The 18,091-nt window shown below is 39.1% G+C and overlaps 1 protein-coding gene and 1 pseudogene across 2 annotated transcripts in view; one reads left to right on the forward strand and one right to left on the reverse strand.

The window, feature by feature from the left end:
- Positions 1–18,091, reverse strand: part of ASXL2 (ASXL transcriptional regulator 2) — a 146,261-nt gene that overhangs the window by 85,778 nt on the left and 42,392 nt on the right. The gene's annotated exons all lie outside the window — the stretch shown is intronic.
- Positions 892–1,683, forward strand: LOC100595309 (annotated as a pseudogene). Its single transcript, XR_179861.3, has one exon. The product of XR_179861.3 is annotated as a prostaglandin E synthase 3 pseudogene (transcript).

Below are 18,091 nucleotides of genomic sequence, written 5' to 3' on the forward strand. Positions count from 1 at the left end.
GAAAGAAAAAAAGGGGAAAGGGAAAGGAAAGGAAGGAAAAAAAAAAAAAAAAAAAGAAAATGAGGTGGAGTTTGGAGTTTATGGCATGTAAACTACACCTCAATAAAGTTGTTTTTAAAAAAATATGGGGGGCTGGACACGGTGGCTCATGCCTGTAATCCCAGCACTTTGGGAGGCCAAAGGGAGCAGATCACTTGAGGTCAGGAGTTGGAAACCAGCCTGACCAACATGGTGAAACCCCGTTGAAACGTGAGCCACTGCGCCTGGCCTGTTCCCATATTTTCTATGAACACGTATATATTCTCCCAGGGTCAAATAAAACAAAATGTATCCAGAAAACAAAGCACTTGATCACTTGACTAACCAAAGGAAAAGAAAATCATTCCAAACCAAGCACCATAAATATCCACTTATCAAATAAGAAGCAGCAAGAAAATGAAAACACTGGGACAACTTAAGTCTCTCTGCTTTATTTAGAGTGTTCATCTTTCTTCTGTTTCTGGACCTGCACTATGATGGACAGACACTAATGAATGGATTCAATATGGCACAAACTGATCTACCACGTAAAGAGTACAGTAATGCCACTGACACTCCTAGAACATCTCCTGCTTATGATGCAATGAGTTGCAAGTAATTCAGGTTATCTGGCGAACTAAAGATTTAATGGACCGAATCTCACTGGCAAGAAGCCTATCAACATTAATACTAAAAATAGAGTTGGGGAGAAGAATTCATCTTCCACCTTCACACAGAAATTTTGAAAGCCCAAAAATGATAATAAAAGGTAAAAGAAACTTGTAGTTAACTCTTTACTCTGCAAGGTTTTCTCTACATAAAAATATAACAATATGTCCTCGGGCCCCTTTTCCTACACTTTCCTCTTCTCCCCGACCAGAGGGGCGCTCTTTCTGCGCGGTGCATTCTGGGGACCGAGGTGGAGCCCGCCGCTGCCGTCATCGCCTGAGGGGAACGAGAAGAGGCCGCGACCAGGGAGAAAACGCAGAGTCGTCACCGGAGAGAAGTCGACTCCCTAGCAGCAGCCCACGCCAGAGGGCCGCCCACCTACCTGTTCGCCCGTCCCCCTGCCCTGTTCACAATGCAGCCTGCTTCTGCAAAGTGGTACGATCGAAGGGACTATGTCTTCACTGAATTTTGTGTTGAAGACAGTAAGGATGTTAATGTAAATTTTGAAAAATCCAAACTTAAATTCAGTTGTCTCAGAGGAAGTGATAATTTTAAGTATTTAAATGAAGTTGATCTTTTTCACAGTATTGATCCAAATGATTCCAAGCATTAAAAAAACGGACAGATCAATTGTATGCTATTTACAAAAAGGAGAATCTGGCCAGTCATGGCCAAGGTTAACAAAAGGAAGGGCAAAGCTCAACTGGCTTAGTGTGGACTTCAATAATTGGAAAGACTGGGAAGATGATTCAGATGAAGACAGGTCTAATTTTGATCGTTTCTCTGAGATGATGAACAACATGGGTGGTGACGAGGATGCAGATTCACCAGAAGCAGATGGAGCAGGTGATGATTCACAAGACAGTGATGATGAAAAAATGCCAGATCGGGAGTAAGGAATATTGTCATCACCTGGATTTTGGGAAAGAAAAATAACTTCTCTGCAAGATTTCACAATTGAGAGAATTCCTGAGTTGACAGCTCTAAAGGCAGATGCTGTATTTGCCTTTTCAGCCTGTTTGTTTTTTAAAAGACTTCACTAAGGGTTGATATGTACCACTGTATGGGGCAATTTTAAGTCAGCTAAGGCAATAACCTTATGCATGAACATTTCCTAGATTTTCATGAAGCTGTTGAGTGAGGTCCTAGGCAATTGATGCAGCAGTTGTGATAAATTAAAAACATCTCACCTAAGTCTCCTTTTCTTCATAACATAGATACTGACATGATAGGAAGCTCTCAGCTTATGGAAAGAGAACTAAATTTTAGATTATAGAACATGGATTCAAAAATGGCTGGAACAAATTGGCTGACACCTTACTGGTAACCTGCTATTCCTCTGGTGTTATCCTTCAGGATTGTTCCAAGTTTATTTTTCAGGAAATTTACTTCACATTATTCTATGTAAGTGATTACTTGTCAGTATTCCACATGTATCTTAGCTAAAACTAGAGAATGCCCTAATTTAGAAGGTTTTTGAAGCCTATATATTTGGTATTGTTTGACCCTTAGGTGTTTTTACATCTCTTAGCATGGAAGATGAAGAAAGCTGTACATTGTTGTTTAAGAGTCTGTACATTTAGACCAGATTTGTATCTGCACTGTCAGTATGGCAAATGAGTGAAAAATGTTTAATACAGTATTGGATTTATTTCTTTTTTTGATTCAGCTTATACTAGGGCTTAAAACCTCAATTTATGTTCATGACAGTGGGGATTTTTTTTAATATCCACATTCTTTCTAATAAACTGTTGGAAGACTTCTTGGCTGTCCTTTTAAGTGTCTGGCTTACTGTAATTTTTATGTATTTACCACTTACTGGAATGGAGTTTTTATTTTTAATTGAGGAAAAATTTGGGATTATTCCTGTTTGAAAAAAGAGGCTTGCTGTAATGTCACAGGAAACCTTTTTAAAGTGGATCTGTAACAGAATACTGTAGATGCACTTTGCAGCAATTGGAAAAGTGTTGTGATTTGATTGAAATAAAACTAAATGTGTTGTCCTCCTCTAAAATATATATATATAGCAATAATTAGTAGTTATGCTAAAATTAATAATTTGAAACTATGTTTATGTACTGAAAGGATACATTTATAATGCTGTTTTGAACCAAGGGTTTCAATGTAAGAGAAAAAAGATACAAATATAAAATCAAATAATACTAAAACTCCATAAACTCAGGAAAAAAAAATATGGAAAAGAAGCTGTCTTGATTTCTCATTCATTTAATATTTACAAAGGACCTATCATATAGCAACACAGTAGTATGTGCAGGTGATATAAAAGATGAAGTGGAAGTTTCCATAAGAAAGAAGTACTCATTCTTACATTTTAATGTAAAAATAACTGAACTGGAGCTGAGCTGAGCCAAATCACAGTCTCTTTACTAGTGTGCACGTACACACACACACACACACACACACACACACACACTTGCCTCCAGAAAAATACAGCAAATAGGTAGAAGTTTAAAATGTACACTATCTAAAAACTGTTAGCCATATTTGCAATTTTGCTATCAATTCAAGAATCGAACAAAATCAGAAACTCAGGTTTACAGCTTATGTTTTCTAATTTGTCAGTCTCCAACCCTATGGTTTACAAATAACAGTATATTCAACTGTAAATGCAGTAGCACTTGCAGCAAAATTATGACTCTTAATGTTTCCTAATTATGTATTTTTTTAAAAAGAGATCTCTTCCCAAAATTAACTGGTAACTTTTCCTGTAACTAATGATGTCTAATTTCCCCACTGAACATCATGACATTTTCACTATTCTTTCTTTCATTCTTAGTTTCTTTCTGGGGCTCGGAGACACATGTAAATGAAGTCCAGAGTAAAGTTCATTAAGTATACGTGGCCCATCAACTTTCAAAGTTAAAAGTCTCAGCTTTAGCTTGCTTCGTCTTGTCTATAACCCTCCTCATTCTAAAAGCTCTTGCCAAAACTCTAAAACAAGTAAGTTTTACCATTCTGAATCATCACATTGTGAGCAGAAGTTAATAAAAATCATTCTTATCCTTCACTTTCTTAACCACCCATCACTGTCTAGATTTTTAAATTTAACAAGGTAAAATGAACATTAACCTTCCTGAAAAAGTTAAAGGCATACCTCTGCTCATTCTCTTTATCTTAGGCAAATGTTCTCTATTTGTTCTACTAATATAACATGATGGCTGTTTCTCCTACATTAAATTGTGCCCCATTCAAATAAATGCAAAATCCTACAACTTTTTTATTGTGGTAAAATATACATAAAATTTACCATCTTACCTTTCTAAGTGTACAGGTTCAGTAGTGTTAAGTACAGTCACCCTGTTGAGCAACCTTTTCATCTTACAAAATGGAAACTCTACACCCACTAAACAACAACCATCTTCCCCTGCCCACCAGCTCCTGGCAACCACCATTCTCTTTGTCTCTATGAAGTTGATTACTCTAGGTATCTTATATAAGTGGAATCATACAGTATTTTTTATTTTTTGTCTGGCTTATTTCACTTAGTACAATGTCTTCAAGATTCATCCATGCTGCAGCAGGTGTCATTTTCCTTTCTTTTTAAAGCTGAATATTCCATTGAATATATATGCTACATTTTGTTCATCCACCCATCAATGGATATTTGGGTTGTTTTTCCCCTTTGGCTACTGTGAATCATGCTGCTATGAACACTAGTGCTAAAACTATCTGTTAAGTCTCTGCTTTCAATTCTTTTGTGCATATAGGCAGAAGAGGAATTGCTGGGTAAAATAAAATCCTACAACTTTTGATCATTCTTTACTTAATTCTCAGTTTACACAACTCTCTCTCTGTTTTCAACACCTACTAACAAGAATCAGATAAGATATAGGTTGACAAGGGAGCTCCATAGGTGACCTAGTCCATTTACCTACAAGTACTTGTACCCCCTCTAAAGTATCTAAACAGGTAATCCTCCAATGTCTTATACAAGCATACAATGTGGTGGGCAGGCACTATGTCCTCAAGCATTTCCAATTATTCACAAATTCCTTCGTAAGCTAAGCTAAATACTCTTCCTATATGTCTATTTATAAGTCTACCTTTATGATGGAAATCAGTAGTATAATGCTGGGAAAATCTGGGGGGCTCTTTGTTTTCCTCTGCAATGTTTGAATTTTGAAACTGATTTTGCAACAAATTATCTTTGAAAGCGGAGGGGAAAAGTTTGACATTTTTTTATCATTCCAATGACAGTTGTTCGAGTATTTTAAGACTTCATGAAATCCTGAAGTCTACTCCTTTCCAGATTATTTTTGGTGTCCTCACTGGCATTCCGTGCTGCACCCAATCCAAAGAATCTTTAATACAATAAGCTTATATCATCCATCCTCAAAATTCATCAGTGTCTGCCAATATTTGTTATCCCCATTTCAAACCTTTGATAAACAGGTTTAAGGGACATCATTAATTCAACTTATTTGATCCTAGAGATATTCTCCCTTGCAATAACAAGTTACTGCCTAATTCCTACTTTAATCCCCAATCTCTTGTCCATTTTTCCCGTACTCCTTCCTATAAAATAACGGTTGTCAAAACTTGGCCTTAAGGCCACAATGATTAATCATCTTCCCTATTCCTGGCTGAACTATACACAATCTATATTTATCCTTCAAAGCTCAATCCCTTGAACTTCAATAGGATTAAATAATAGACTTTCAAGGTTAAAAAAAAAAAAAGTCATCTAGACCAGACGCTTAAATGCCCTCACTTCAAGTCGATTTTATTTTATTTATTTGTTCATTTATTTAGAGACAGGGTCTCACTCTGTAACGCAGGCTGGCTCAATCATACGGCAGCCTTGAACTCCTAAGCTCAAATGCTCCTTCCACCTCAGCCTCTTGAGTAGCTGAACCACATCTGCATCACCACGAACAGCTAATAATTTTTTTTTTTTTTGGTAGAGATGGGGTCTCCCTATGCTGCCCAAGCTAGTCTCAAACTCCTGGGCTCAAGCAATCATCCCGCTTCACCACCCAAAGTGATTACAGGCATAAGCCACCACACCTGGCCTAAAGTCAATTTTAAATGTAAAGATATAATAAATTTATAGTCAATGTATCTACAATCTTTCATTCACATGATATCCACATAGACATATATCTGTAAACACACACCCACAATCATTATTCACATATGAACTCTCAAAATTTAATACTACATAACTTTAAGATCAAAAATATATTTTTATGGCATACTTACATGCCTTTACAAACAGAACACACAGAACAAAACTGACCTCAATGGCTCACTTACATTGGAAATTTCTAAATTACATTTGGTAATTTAGAAATTACCGAATTAATAAATAGTCTTGGTAGATTTTAGATTTAAATTTAAATTTTTGTATTCCTATACACCTTCAGTAAAACATTTTCCCTTCCCTTGATCATATTACCTGCAATTCCACCAATGATTGATTCATTCAGATTAACAACTAATCTGCTTTTTAAAAAGAAATAATATAAATGTAGCTTTTAACTTTGATTTAAAAAGTAAACATTTGATTCATCCACACTTCAATGAATTTGTTTCTTCATACTGTTTTCCTCCCCAAAACACACCATCAAACAAATGGGAATAAAAGCACTAAAGACATAAGGGAAAGGGTGTGTAGGAAAACTTTTAAACAAGCATCTTGGGGTAAGTAGATCTAGTTGGGGCCCCAAAATGAGAGGTTCTAGGTCAACAGAGCAGCAGATGGGCATAGAACAAATGAGAGTGATCTAGGAATCGCCTAGAGAGGGAGGTCATAGCAATAAAAGATTCCTCGGAAATTTTTTGTTGTTGTTTGCTTTATCTTACCCTTAACACCTAACTATAAACCTTCACTCTATCATCCCATTATTGTCTTCCACTAACATCTTCTAAAATGCATGGCTTTGTCCACTAGCAGTAACAAGTGGGCAAAACAGTTTCAAATGAAAAAAAAAAAAAAAGAAGGAGTCCGGTAATTCTATGTTCTATTTTTAGTAAACAAATGAAATAACAAGGTTCAATATTATCAATATTATTTAGATTAGATAATTACAAACTCCTGGTATAGAAGGGCCTTAGAGAACAATCCAACTTTTCACCTAAAAAGAAATAAAAAACCGTTCATTAAGATCCTTGTCCAGGCCAGCTGGGTGCGGTGGCTCATGCCTGAAATCCCAGCACTTTGGGAGGCCGAGGTGGGCGGATCACCTGAGTCAGGAGTTCGAGACCAGCCTGACCAACATGGAGAGACCCCCGTTTCCACTAAAAATACAAAAAATTAGCCAGGCATGGTGGCGCATGCCTGTAATCCCAGTTGCTCGGGAGGCTGAGGCAAGAGAATCACTTGAACCCAGGAGGTGGAGGTTGCAGTGAGCCAAGATCGCACCATTGCACTCCCTGGGCAACAAAGAGCAAAACTCCATCTCCAAAAAAAAAAAAAAAAAAAGATCCTTGTCTAGGCCAGGCACAGTAGCTCACGCCTATAATCCCAGCACTTTGGGAGACCAAGGTGGGCAGATCACGAGGTCAGGAGTTCAAGACCATCTTGGCTAACATAGTGAAACCCCATCTCTACTAAAAATACAAAAAATTAGCCGGGAGTGGTGGCAGGCACCTGTAATCCCAGCTACTGGGGAGGCTGAGGCAGGAGAACTGCTTGAATCCTGGAGGCGGAGGTTGCAGTGAGCTGAGATCGCGCCACTGCACTCCAGCCCAGGCGACAGTGCGAGACTGTGCCTCAAAAAAAAAAAAAAAAAAAAAAAAAATCCTTGTCCAATCTCCTGAGTGCAGCAGAAACAGCATTTATATTTTAGACTCACAGATGTGGGTTCAAGTTCTATCACTAATTAGATATGTAATTTCTCACTGATTTTATGTGTTTATCTATGAGATAATGATTTCACAAGGCTTATTAAAGATTAAATAGACCATGTGAAATAGACCATCTTAGTCGAGGCCATTTCACTACTGGTTTATTACAGCATCAGGCTTTTCAATCTTGAGAGGAATAGGTAATAAAAAGTAGGCCAGATGTGGCAGTGTACACCTGTAGTACCACCTACTACAGAAGGTATGGTGGGAGAATCACCTGAGCCCAGAAGGTCGACGCTCCAGTGAGCTATGATCACACCACTGCACTCCTGCCTGAGACAAACAGAGAGACAGAGACAGAGACACAGAAAGGGACACACACACACACACACACACACACACACACACACACACAGGAGAGTTTATTATCTGAGGTAAAAGGAGTATTAGTGAGGAAAATAAAATACTTATGAATGAATATAAACTATGGGCATGCTTCTAAAAGAACTCAGCTGGAGAGAGAGAATAAAAATCAACAGATTCAATTAAGTAAACCAAAAGACAGAAATTTTGCAATTTTATACTTTTGTCCTACTTGGTATTCTTGTTGATTTAGCAAACAGAGCTTGGATATCTAAACAGCTAACACTACTTATTACAGTTATTTTCTACTTTGAACCAGAGTTACCAGTCCTGATGTAGCCATTTATACTGAGATTCAGAGTTTTGAAGTAGTTGGTTGACCCATTAATTTTACCAATTCCTGGCATTTCCCAACTAAGAGAAGTAACTTAGTTATAGATCTTAGGAGATTATTAAATGACTTTTGTGGCAAGTTTATGTTCCCTCAAGTCTCAAAAATAAAGACTAGAATAGGGGAGGCCAAATGGCACCAGCAAGTGGGAGAAGATCACAAAAACAGCCCAGCCCAGGAAGCCTCTTTGTCCTTGTGGGCCTGAGACTACAACACCTCCCCCTCTCACAAGATGCTGAGCAGCCAAGTAGCTCAAGCAAAGGGGATCCTGCCAGGAAGCCTGTCTGTCCCCACAGGCTGAAGACTCCCTTTTGTCCACATCTACAGGCAACAGGCAACCTAGCCTGTGAAAATTTCCACCCCCTCAGACAGAAGCCACAGAGATCAATAAGAAGCAGCAGAGGTCAATGGGAGCCTCCGTGGCACCAGGTAAAACAAGCAGACCCAAATACCACTGCAAAGGATCTGAAAATTAAACTGTTATTGGAACCACAATCCACTAAAACAGTCCAGGACCTGCATGGTAAACCTATGTAAGCACAGAGAATGCCAGCTTAAATAAGACTGGACATCTCCTAACATGATAGCCAAAATATCCAGGGTTCAATGGAAAATCGCTATCTGAATCAAAGAAGACAATTAAAGGACGCCAACACTGAGACAGATGTTAAAATTCTAAGAAAAATTTCAGAGTAGGCCGAATGCGGTGGCTCACGCCTATAATCCCAGCACTTTGGGAGGCCGAGGCGGGTGTATCACCTGAGGTCAGGAGTTTGAGGCCAGTCTGACCAGTATGGTGAAACCCCGTCTCTACTAAAAGTACAAAAATTAGCTGGGCATGGTGGCGCATGCCTGTAGTCCCAGCTACTTGGGAGGCTGAGGCAGGATAATTGCTTGAACTCGGGAAGCAGAGGATGCAGTGAGCCGAGATCGCATCATTGCTCTCCAGCCTGGGCGACGGAGCAAGACTCTGCCTCAAAAAAAAAAAAGAAAAAAAAAAGTAACAAATAAAAATTGGAATAGCTCTCAGGAGATCAAGACCACGGTGAAACCCCGTCTCTACTAAAAATACAAAAAATTAGCCGGGCGTGGTGGCGGGCGCCTGTAGTCCCAGCTACTCGGAGAGGCTGAGGCAGGAGAATGGTGTGAACCCAGGAGGCGGAGCTTGCAACGAGCCGAGATTGCGCCACTGCACTCCAGCCTGGGCGACAGAGCGAGACTCCATCTCGGAAAAAAAAAAAAAAAAAAAAAAAAAAATTGGAATAGCTCTCATAAAAATGCTTCAAGAACTACTTAAAATTCTCTTGAAACAAACATATAGAAAATATCAGCAAAGACAGAACTTATAAAAAGAAATCAAATAGAAATTATAAAAACAAAAAATACGTTAAGAAATTTAAAAACTCACCAGATGAAATCAGTAAGAGAGTGGAGACAACAGAGGACAGAATCAGTGAGCTTAAGAACAGGTCAATACAATTTACTCAATGTGAAGAGATGGAAAAAAATAACACCAAAAAAAATTAACAGAATCTCAAGGCATTGTGGGATAATAACAGAAGATTCAACGTTCATATCATCAGCATTCCAGAAAGAAAAGAGAAAGAGAATAGGGTAGAAAGAGTATTCAAAGAATTGGCCAGGCACGGTAGCTCACATTTGTAATCCCAGCACTTTGGAAGGCCAAGGTGGTTGAATCGCTTGAGGTCAGGAGTTCGAGACCAGCCTGGCCAATGCAGTGAAACCCTGTCTCTACTAAATTAGCTGGCTTGGTGGCGCACACCTGTAATCCCAGCTACTCGGGAGGCTGAGGCAGGAGAATTGCTGGATCCTGGGAGGCAGAGGTTGCAGTGAGTAGAGATCACATCACTGCACTCCAGCCTGGATGACAGAGACTCCATCCCAAAAAAAAAAAAAAAAAAAAAAAGAGTATTCAAAGAATTAACAGCCGAAAACTTCTCTTATTTGGTTAAAGAAATAAACACAGGCCGGGCACAATGGCACAGGCCTGTAATCCCAGCACTTTGGGAGGGCAAGGCAGGCAAACTGCTTGAGCTCAGGCATTGTGCTGGGCAACATGGTGAAACCCTGCCTCTACAAAAAATGCAAAAATTAGATAGGCATGGTGGTGCACACCTGTGGTCCCAGCTACTCAGGAGGCTAAGGTGGGAGGACTGCTTGAGCCCAGGAGGCTGAGGCTACAGTGAGCTGAGATCACACCACTGCACTCCAGCCTGGGCAACAAAGTGAGACCCTGTCTCAAAAAACAAAAAACCTGAAGATGTAACAGGATTTAAAAAGAAAAAGAAAAAGTAATAAAGAAAAATGTAGAAATAAACCTACAGATTCAAGAAAACTCAGTGAATCTAAATAGGATAAATCTAAATAAGCCCACCAAGATACATCATAATTAAACTTCTGAAAACTAAATCCAAAGAAAAAGTCCTGAAAGCAGTCAGAGAGAAACAACACATTACTATAGGGAAACATCAATTCAAATGACAATAGATTTCTCACCTAAAACCACATAGGCCAGAAGGAAGTGGCATGACATTTCACTAGTGCTGAATGAAAAGAACTGTCAACTGTGAATTCTGTATCTGATGAACTAGCTTCAGACTAAGTAAAACTAAAAGTAGTTTACTAAGAGAAGTAAAGAACTATTCTTAAAGAATGACTAAAGGAAGTCATTCAACAGAATGGAAATGATAAAAGAAGCAATCCTGTAGCACCAGGAAGAAAAAACAGAAAGAACAGGAATAGGTATATACCACAGACTATGCTTTTCATAAATTTTATAAATCACATTTGATGACTGGAACACAAATGTTAATACCATCTCATACTCAAGAATCTAAATGGAAGTACAGTTTCCACACTTCACTTAGAGTGGTAAAATTATATCAGCAGACTGTGATAAATCACATGTATATATTGTAATACCCAGTTGAAACAGTTAAGAAAGGTATGTAAAGACATACAAAGAAATACAATACTATAAATAAATCAAGACAGAATCCTAAAATACGATCCATGAGGAAGAAAAGCGAAACAGAGGAATGAGAAATAGAGGAAACAAACAGGAAACAAAAAACAAAAAAAAAGGCAAACTCACCTATCAATAATTAAACATAAATGGTGTAAACACACAAATTAAAAGGCAAGGATTGGCAGCATGGGCCAAAAAAAAAATTCTAAACTATATGCAGTTTACAAGAAATTCATTTACAGTTTCAAGGTGTCTTTAAAATTAAACATGCATTTACCACACAACCCAGCAACAGCACTTTCTGTACATTTATCCCAGAGAATGGAAAATGTATGCCCATACAAAAATATTTACACAGATGTTCATAGTTTTATTTTTAATAGCCAAAGCCTGGAAACAATTCAGATATCATGCAATGGATAGTTAGAAACAGTCATACATCCATGTCAAAGACTACTACTCGGCAATAAAAAAGAATGAACTATGAACACAGTAACTTGGAGGACTCTCCAGAGACATACAATGAATGCGGGTTGTGGGGGAGCCAATCCCAGTTGGTTACATACTCTATGATTCCATTAAACACTTGAAATGACAAAATTATAGAAATGTAGGACAGACTAGTATAAGGAAGGCGGGCAAGAGGTACTAGGGAAGTACATGTGATTTTAAAAGGGGAACACAAGGGATATTCGTTGAAAGTATTCTGTATCTTGATTGTGGTGGTAGGTACATGAATCTATACACGTGATAAAACCACATAGCACCCCATACACATACACACACCCGGGTACCAGTAAAACCAGGTGGATTATATCAGAAACAATATTCTGGCTGTGACACTATACTATGGTTTTGTACAATGTTACCATTAGGAGAATCTGCATAAAAGGTTACTTCTTACAACTGCTTATGGCTTACATTTTTCTGTTGTACTTTAATTTTCTATAGTGAGCAATGGACAGCTGTTATTTATTCCTGGCCAATATCCATTCCCTCTTCTTCTGTAAAGAATGCTCAATTTTGGCTGGGCATGGTGGCTCACGCCTGTAATCCCAGCACTTTGGAAGGCTGAGGTGGGCGGATCACTTGAGGCCAGGAGTTTGAGATCGGCCTGACCAACACAGTGAAACCCCATCTCTGCTAAAAATACAAAAAATTAGCTGGGTGTGGTAGCGTGCACCTGTAATCTCAGTTACTCAGGTGGCTGAGGCAGAAAATTGTTTGAACTCAGGAGGCAGAGGTTGCAGTGAGCCGAGATTGCACCACTGCACTCCAGCCTGGGCAACAGAGCAACAGACTCTGTCTCAAAAAAAAAAAAAAAAAAAAATGCTTAATTTTGCTTTGGGGAGCTACGCCCTATCCTACTGGAAATAGTCTTGGTAAGACTGTCCATCAAGATATCTCACCATTCCTGGGCACTGGGCCAACCAAGTTCACTCTTCCCTTAAAGTTTAACCTTGAGCAGAGTAGACAATGACTAATTTAGCCCAGCTGCAGTGTCTTGATGAGACTATGCATTAGTTCTATCTACCTGATCTCTGAAGCTGCCTTCCTTCTAATTTCAGAGCCTGTTTCTTGCCTTGGAGTCTGAGTCTTGCCTCTGCCCCCATATTCTTTAAATCTCATTTTGCTTAAGTTATTCACGTTTGGTTCCTATCATTTGCACTTAAAGAACCCAACCAATGATCAGGCGCGGTGGCTCACGCTTGTAATCCCAGCACTTTGGGAGGCCAAGGCAGGCAGATCACTTGAGGTCAGGAGGTCAAGACCAGCCTGGCCAACATGGTGAAACCCCGTCTCTACTAAAAATACAAAAATTAGCCGGGGGTGGTGGCAGGCGCCTGTAATCCCAGTTACAAGGGAGGCTGAGGCAGAAGAATCACTTGAACCTGGGAGGCAGAGGTTGCAGTGAGCCGAGACCATGCCACTCCACTCCAGCTTGGGTGACAGAGTGAGACTCTGCCTCCAAAAAATAAATAAATAAATAAATAAATAAGAACAAATCAAATATATGCTCCCTTCAAACAAACCTAACACAAAACAAAATTTACCTAGTTTTTTATTTTTTAATTATAATTTTTACTTTGTAAGACCTTAATTAAGCTTTCATCCACAAACTCTTGCTTACAATAAATAGGTTCTTTTTTTCTTTTTTTTTTTTTTTTTTTTTTTTTTTTTTTTTTTTTTTTTGAGACGGAGTCTTGCTCTGTGCCCCAGGCTGGAGTGCAGTGGCGCGATCTCGGCTCACTGCAAGCTCCGCCTCCCGGGTTCACGCCATTCTCCTGCCTCAGCCTCCCGAGTAGCTGGGACTACAGGCGCCCGCCAACACGCCCGGCTAATTTTTTGTATTTTTAGTAGAGACGGGGTTTCACTGTGTTAGCCAGGATGGTCTCGATCTCCTGACCTCGTGATCCGCCCGCCTCGGCCTCCCAAAGTGCTGGGATTACAGGCTTGAGCCACCGCGCCCGGCTCAATAAATAGGTTCTTACAAATGAACTTAATGGACTACAAATATAACTAGAGTTAAAAAGACTAATTAATTAAGCTCTAATTATAACCCAAGCATGCCATGTCCAAGTAACACGAAAATACATGGACATGACTGTTGCCCAAGTCTCACGGGCAATACGACTGTTGCCCTCAGGTCTCACAGGCATGTAACATGGGAACTGCTATAGTGCAGGTGAATCTAAAAGGCCATGCCCACACACAAAAAGCCAATTTAGTAAAGGATCCAGACTAAGATTTTTAACCCATTCTGCCCTGGTTTTAAGTATCATGCCCCTAAAGGATTTACCAATTTTTTTTTTTTTTTTTTTTAGATGGAGTCTTGCTGTGTTGCCCAGGCTAGAGTGCAGGGGCATGATCTTGGCTCACTGCAACCTCCACCTCGCAGGTTCAAGCAATTCTCCTGTCTCAGCCTCCCGAGTAGCTGGGATTACAGGCGCCAGCCACCACACCCAGCTAATTTTTGTATTTTTTAGTAGAGATGCGGTTTCACCATATTGGTCAGGCTAGTCTCGAACTCCTGACTTCAAGTGATCCACCCACCTCGGCCTCCCAAAGTGCTGGGAGTACAGGCGTGAGCCACCATGCCCAGCCGATTTACCAATATTTTATCTAAATTAAGAGCATAGCCGGGAGCAGTGGCTCACGCCTGTAATCCCAGCACTTTGGGAGGCCGAGGCGGGTGGATCACGAGGTCAGGAGATTGAGACCATTCTAGCTAACACTGTGAAACCCCATCTCTACTAAAAATACAAAAAATTAGCTGGGCGTGGTGGTGGGCACCTGTAGTCCCAGCTACTCGGGAGGCTGAGGGAGGAGAAAGGCATGAACCTGGGAGGCGGAGGTTGCAGTGAGCCGAGATCGTGCCACTGCACTCCAGCCTGGGCAACAGAGCAAGACTCCGTCTCAAAAAAAAAAAAAAAAAAAAAAAAAAAGAGCATAAACATACATTTCCAATCTTATAGCCATAAAGCAAATGTTAATATACATGTTTCCAGTCTACTAAATATTTTCATTATTACTCTACAGAATACTTGGCATCCCAATGCTTTTATAAGTCAAATGCTGATTTTAATAAACCTTAATGTAGATTGGATTTCTAAACTTATGATCAAACAATAATTACAAACTGCAAGAACCAAAAAAAGCAACACTTAATGAATAAACATTAACATAGTAATATCGATATTACTTAATTTCCGGACTATTTATTTAGTTTTATAAAGTAAAACTCATGCACCCAAAGGTAAGTTCAATTAAATTTATAAAAGTGTGCTTTATAATTGCATAATACTTCTTTAGAATAAAGTAATACTTCTTACCTTCTGGAGTCAGAATGCAGTTCAGGAAAATGAAAGAAGGAAAAAAAAGCTTTTAATTTTTCTTACAAAGCAACAATACAACCAAAAATTAAACTGTCCCTTCCCATCCCAGCAATATCCGCAATTCCCCAAATTAGCAACCCCCTCATTAATTTCTTCATTAAAATTTACAAATTAGCCAAAAATATCATATCAAAATATGTCTAAAGATACATAAATTTAGCTAAACAGTCTAAACTACTTCAGAAAACAGTTGCAATAATTTGACTATGTAACAGAGTAAAACTGTTAGGGCAGTTAAATGTCGATACAATTAATACTTCCCATTCTTTAATATTCTTCCCATGCATTTCAATTTCAAGGAGCCATCATAATGCCATCAGCTATGGACTTAAGGTTTATTAGCTTCCCTGTGATCCATAATGGAGCTCTTATGGATCTGAATTACAATGGATAAGAATACTCTTTTCTGTCAATATCCAAGCATTTTGTTGTCATTCTTTTCCTTACTAATCCTTCTTGACATCCCTACCAGGTTTGTGGGCTTGAAAGCAGATTGCAACTAACAGATAGGGAAGATGGCTGGGCACAGTGGCTCATGCCGAAGCCAAAGCAGGAGGACTGCTTGAGCCCAAGAGTTCAAGATGAGCCTGAGCAACAAAGTGAGACCTCATTTCTACAAAAAATATTTTTAAAATGTTTAAAAAGAAGAGGAGGAAGATGCAAGCTTAACCACAAAGGTATCCTCCAACCTTAGATATTGTATCAATACAAATAATGTTCTTCATTCTAAAACTAAGCTCTTTCTAATGAAATCACTTCAAGGCAATTCAGCTTAGTAAATAATCAAATGATCTACTCTGCAGGGATAAGGATTTCTGCTGAAAAGTAGTAGAGAATATTGACTTTATTTCCCTTGTTATACAATTTTGCATGTGGAGAGATATGGGAAAAAAATAGGTGCTCTAATTGGTTTTTAGTATAAAGTAAGCTAAGACATATAACCTTAAATACTGTATGAAAGAGATTATCTTCTTCATAAACAAATTAGTACTAATCAGATGTCATTAGGACTCCCCCAGACAAAGAGGTAAAATCTCAGTCTCTAAAATGTTTATTGAGCATAATCTTTGCTGGGTGGTTCCCAGAGTTCTTTACAATCTAGGCAGTTGGCCACACTCATTCATTAGCTATATAACTTACTCACCTATATTAATCTTATAGTGTGAAAGATTCAAACTCACCAAAATTACTAATTATATATCATGAACCCTTGGGATCACTCACGAATGGTCTAATTCATAAAATGCCCAATTTGTGGATAATAAATTCATGAACAAATAATCTTCCTAATTTATTTCCCCTCTTCTATTCATGAATGGAAAGACAAGAAAAACTAGTCAGAGAATAGGGTCTCAAGAACTGAATATTTTACTATTTTTCTCTTCTTTCCTAAAAACTCTATTTCTCTATTAGCTGATAGAAGAGTCAAGATAATACAGTTAATAAGATGAGCAAAGCAGGTTAAGGAAACTCCAAAGAGGGGTGGGGGGGGGCGTGGGAAGCACTAAAGGCAATAGCTACTTCAGAAGGAAGGCATTAAGCCCGACACTTAACGCTATAAAAGCACATCTGTAAACACTAATGGCAGCCACAGCTGATGGAAGGGAAAAACCTATTGCATATCTAGCCTAAGTGTAGTAGTAGTAATGAGTAGTAACAGTAAAGAATTAATAGGCATGGTTTCAAAGAATATTCAGGGTGTGTACTCTGTCAACAGTGTGTAGGCTTAATGTGTAGATTTAATTGTTCTATTTTTTGTAAGCCAGAATATCCAAATTGCACACAACTAGTCTCAAGTTCTTATCTGTTAGATATAAAGTGACATATTCATGCGATAAAATGACTGCAATTTATTTCAGAACAGCCCAGGGTGTAAATACTTTTTATAGTTTATGATGGAGGATGTATACTTTTGTTTTTAGAATTTTTGAAAAGTAAAAATTTATATTTTAAAAAAGCATCTTCAGGCCAGGTACTATGGCTCACATCTGTAATCCCAGCAGTTTGGGAGGCCAAGGTGGGAGGATCCATTAAGCCCAGGAGTTTGAGACCAGCCTGGGCAACATAGAGACCCTGTCTCTACAAAAAATTTAAAAATTAGCCAGGCATGGTGGTGTGTGCCTGTGGTTCCAGCTACTCAGGAGGCTGAGGTGGGAGAATCACTTGAGGCTGGGAGGCTGAGGCTGCAGTGAGCCATGATTAAAAAACAAAACAAAACAAAACAAAACCAAGAGGCGGCCAGGTGCAGTGGCTCATGCCTGTAAACTCAGCACTTTGGGAGGCCGAAGCAGGAGGACCACTTGAGTCCAGGAGTTCAAGACCAGCCTGGGCAACATGGCAAAACGCTGTCTCTACAAAAAAAAAAAAAAAAATTAGCCAAGCACAGTGGCGCACACCTGTGGTCCCAGCTACTTAGGAAGTCAAGGCTGAGGTGAGCCATGATCGTGCCACTGCACTCCAGTCTGGGTGACAGTGAGACTATCTCAAAAAGAAAGAAAGAAAAAGAAAGAAGTTACATTCACTCATGTGTTTAGCTGTACCTGTATATTTGTATGTATTACACAAATATATAATAGCTAATATTTATTCCCCAAAAGGTGGGACAGATTCCCCAGCAGAGGGCTTTTCAGCAAAGCTCTTCTAGTACCTAGTAGGCAGTTTCCTGCGGCCACCTCAGGCTGTGGCACCAATGAACTTTGTCATCCACTGAACTAGACCCCTGCTTTCTTTTTACCTTTGAATAGTTAATCCCTGGTTAATCTGTTAATAACTTCCAGTTAATAACTTTCCTGTTCAAATTACTGTGTACTTTCTGGTCTTCTGATCAGACCCTAAGAACTATAGAAGTGTATAACTCAGAGACTTACACAGAACTCTTAACTTATCAATGCCCAAAATCCCAGAAACGGTTCCATTAAGCTGTGTGTGAGTAGCCATGTGAGCATATTTGGGAGG

Source organism: Nomascus leucogenys, chromosome 19 (genome assembly GCF_006542625.1).
Source record: "Nomascus leucogenys isolate Asia chromosome 19, Asia_NLE_v1, whole genome shotgun sequence".
In the NCBI taxonomy this organism is placed as follows: domain Eukaryota; kingdom Metazoa; phylum Chordata; class Mammalia; order Primates; family Hylobatidae; genus Nomascus; species Nomascus leucogenys.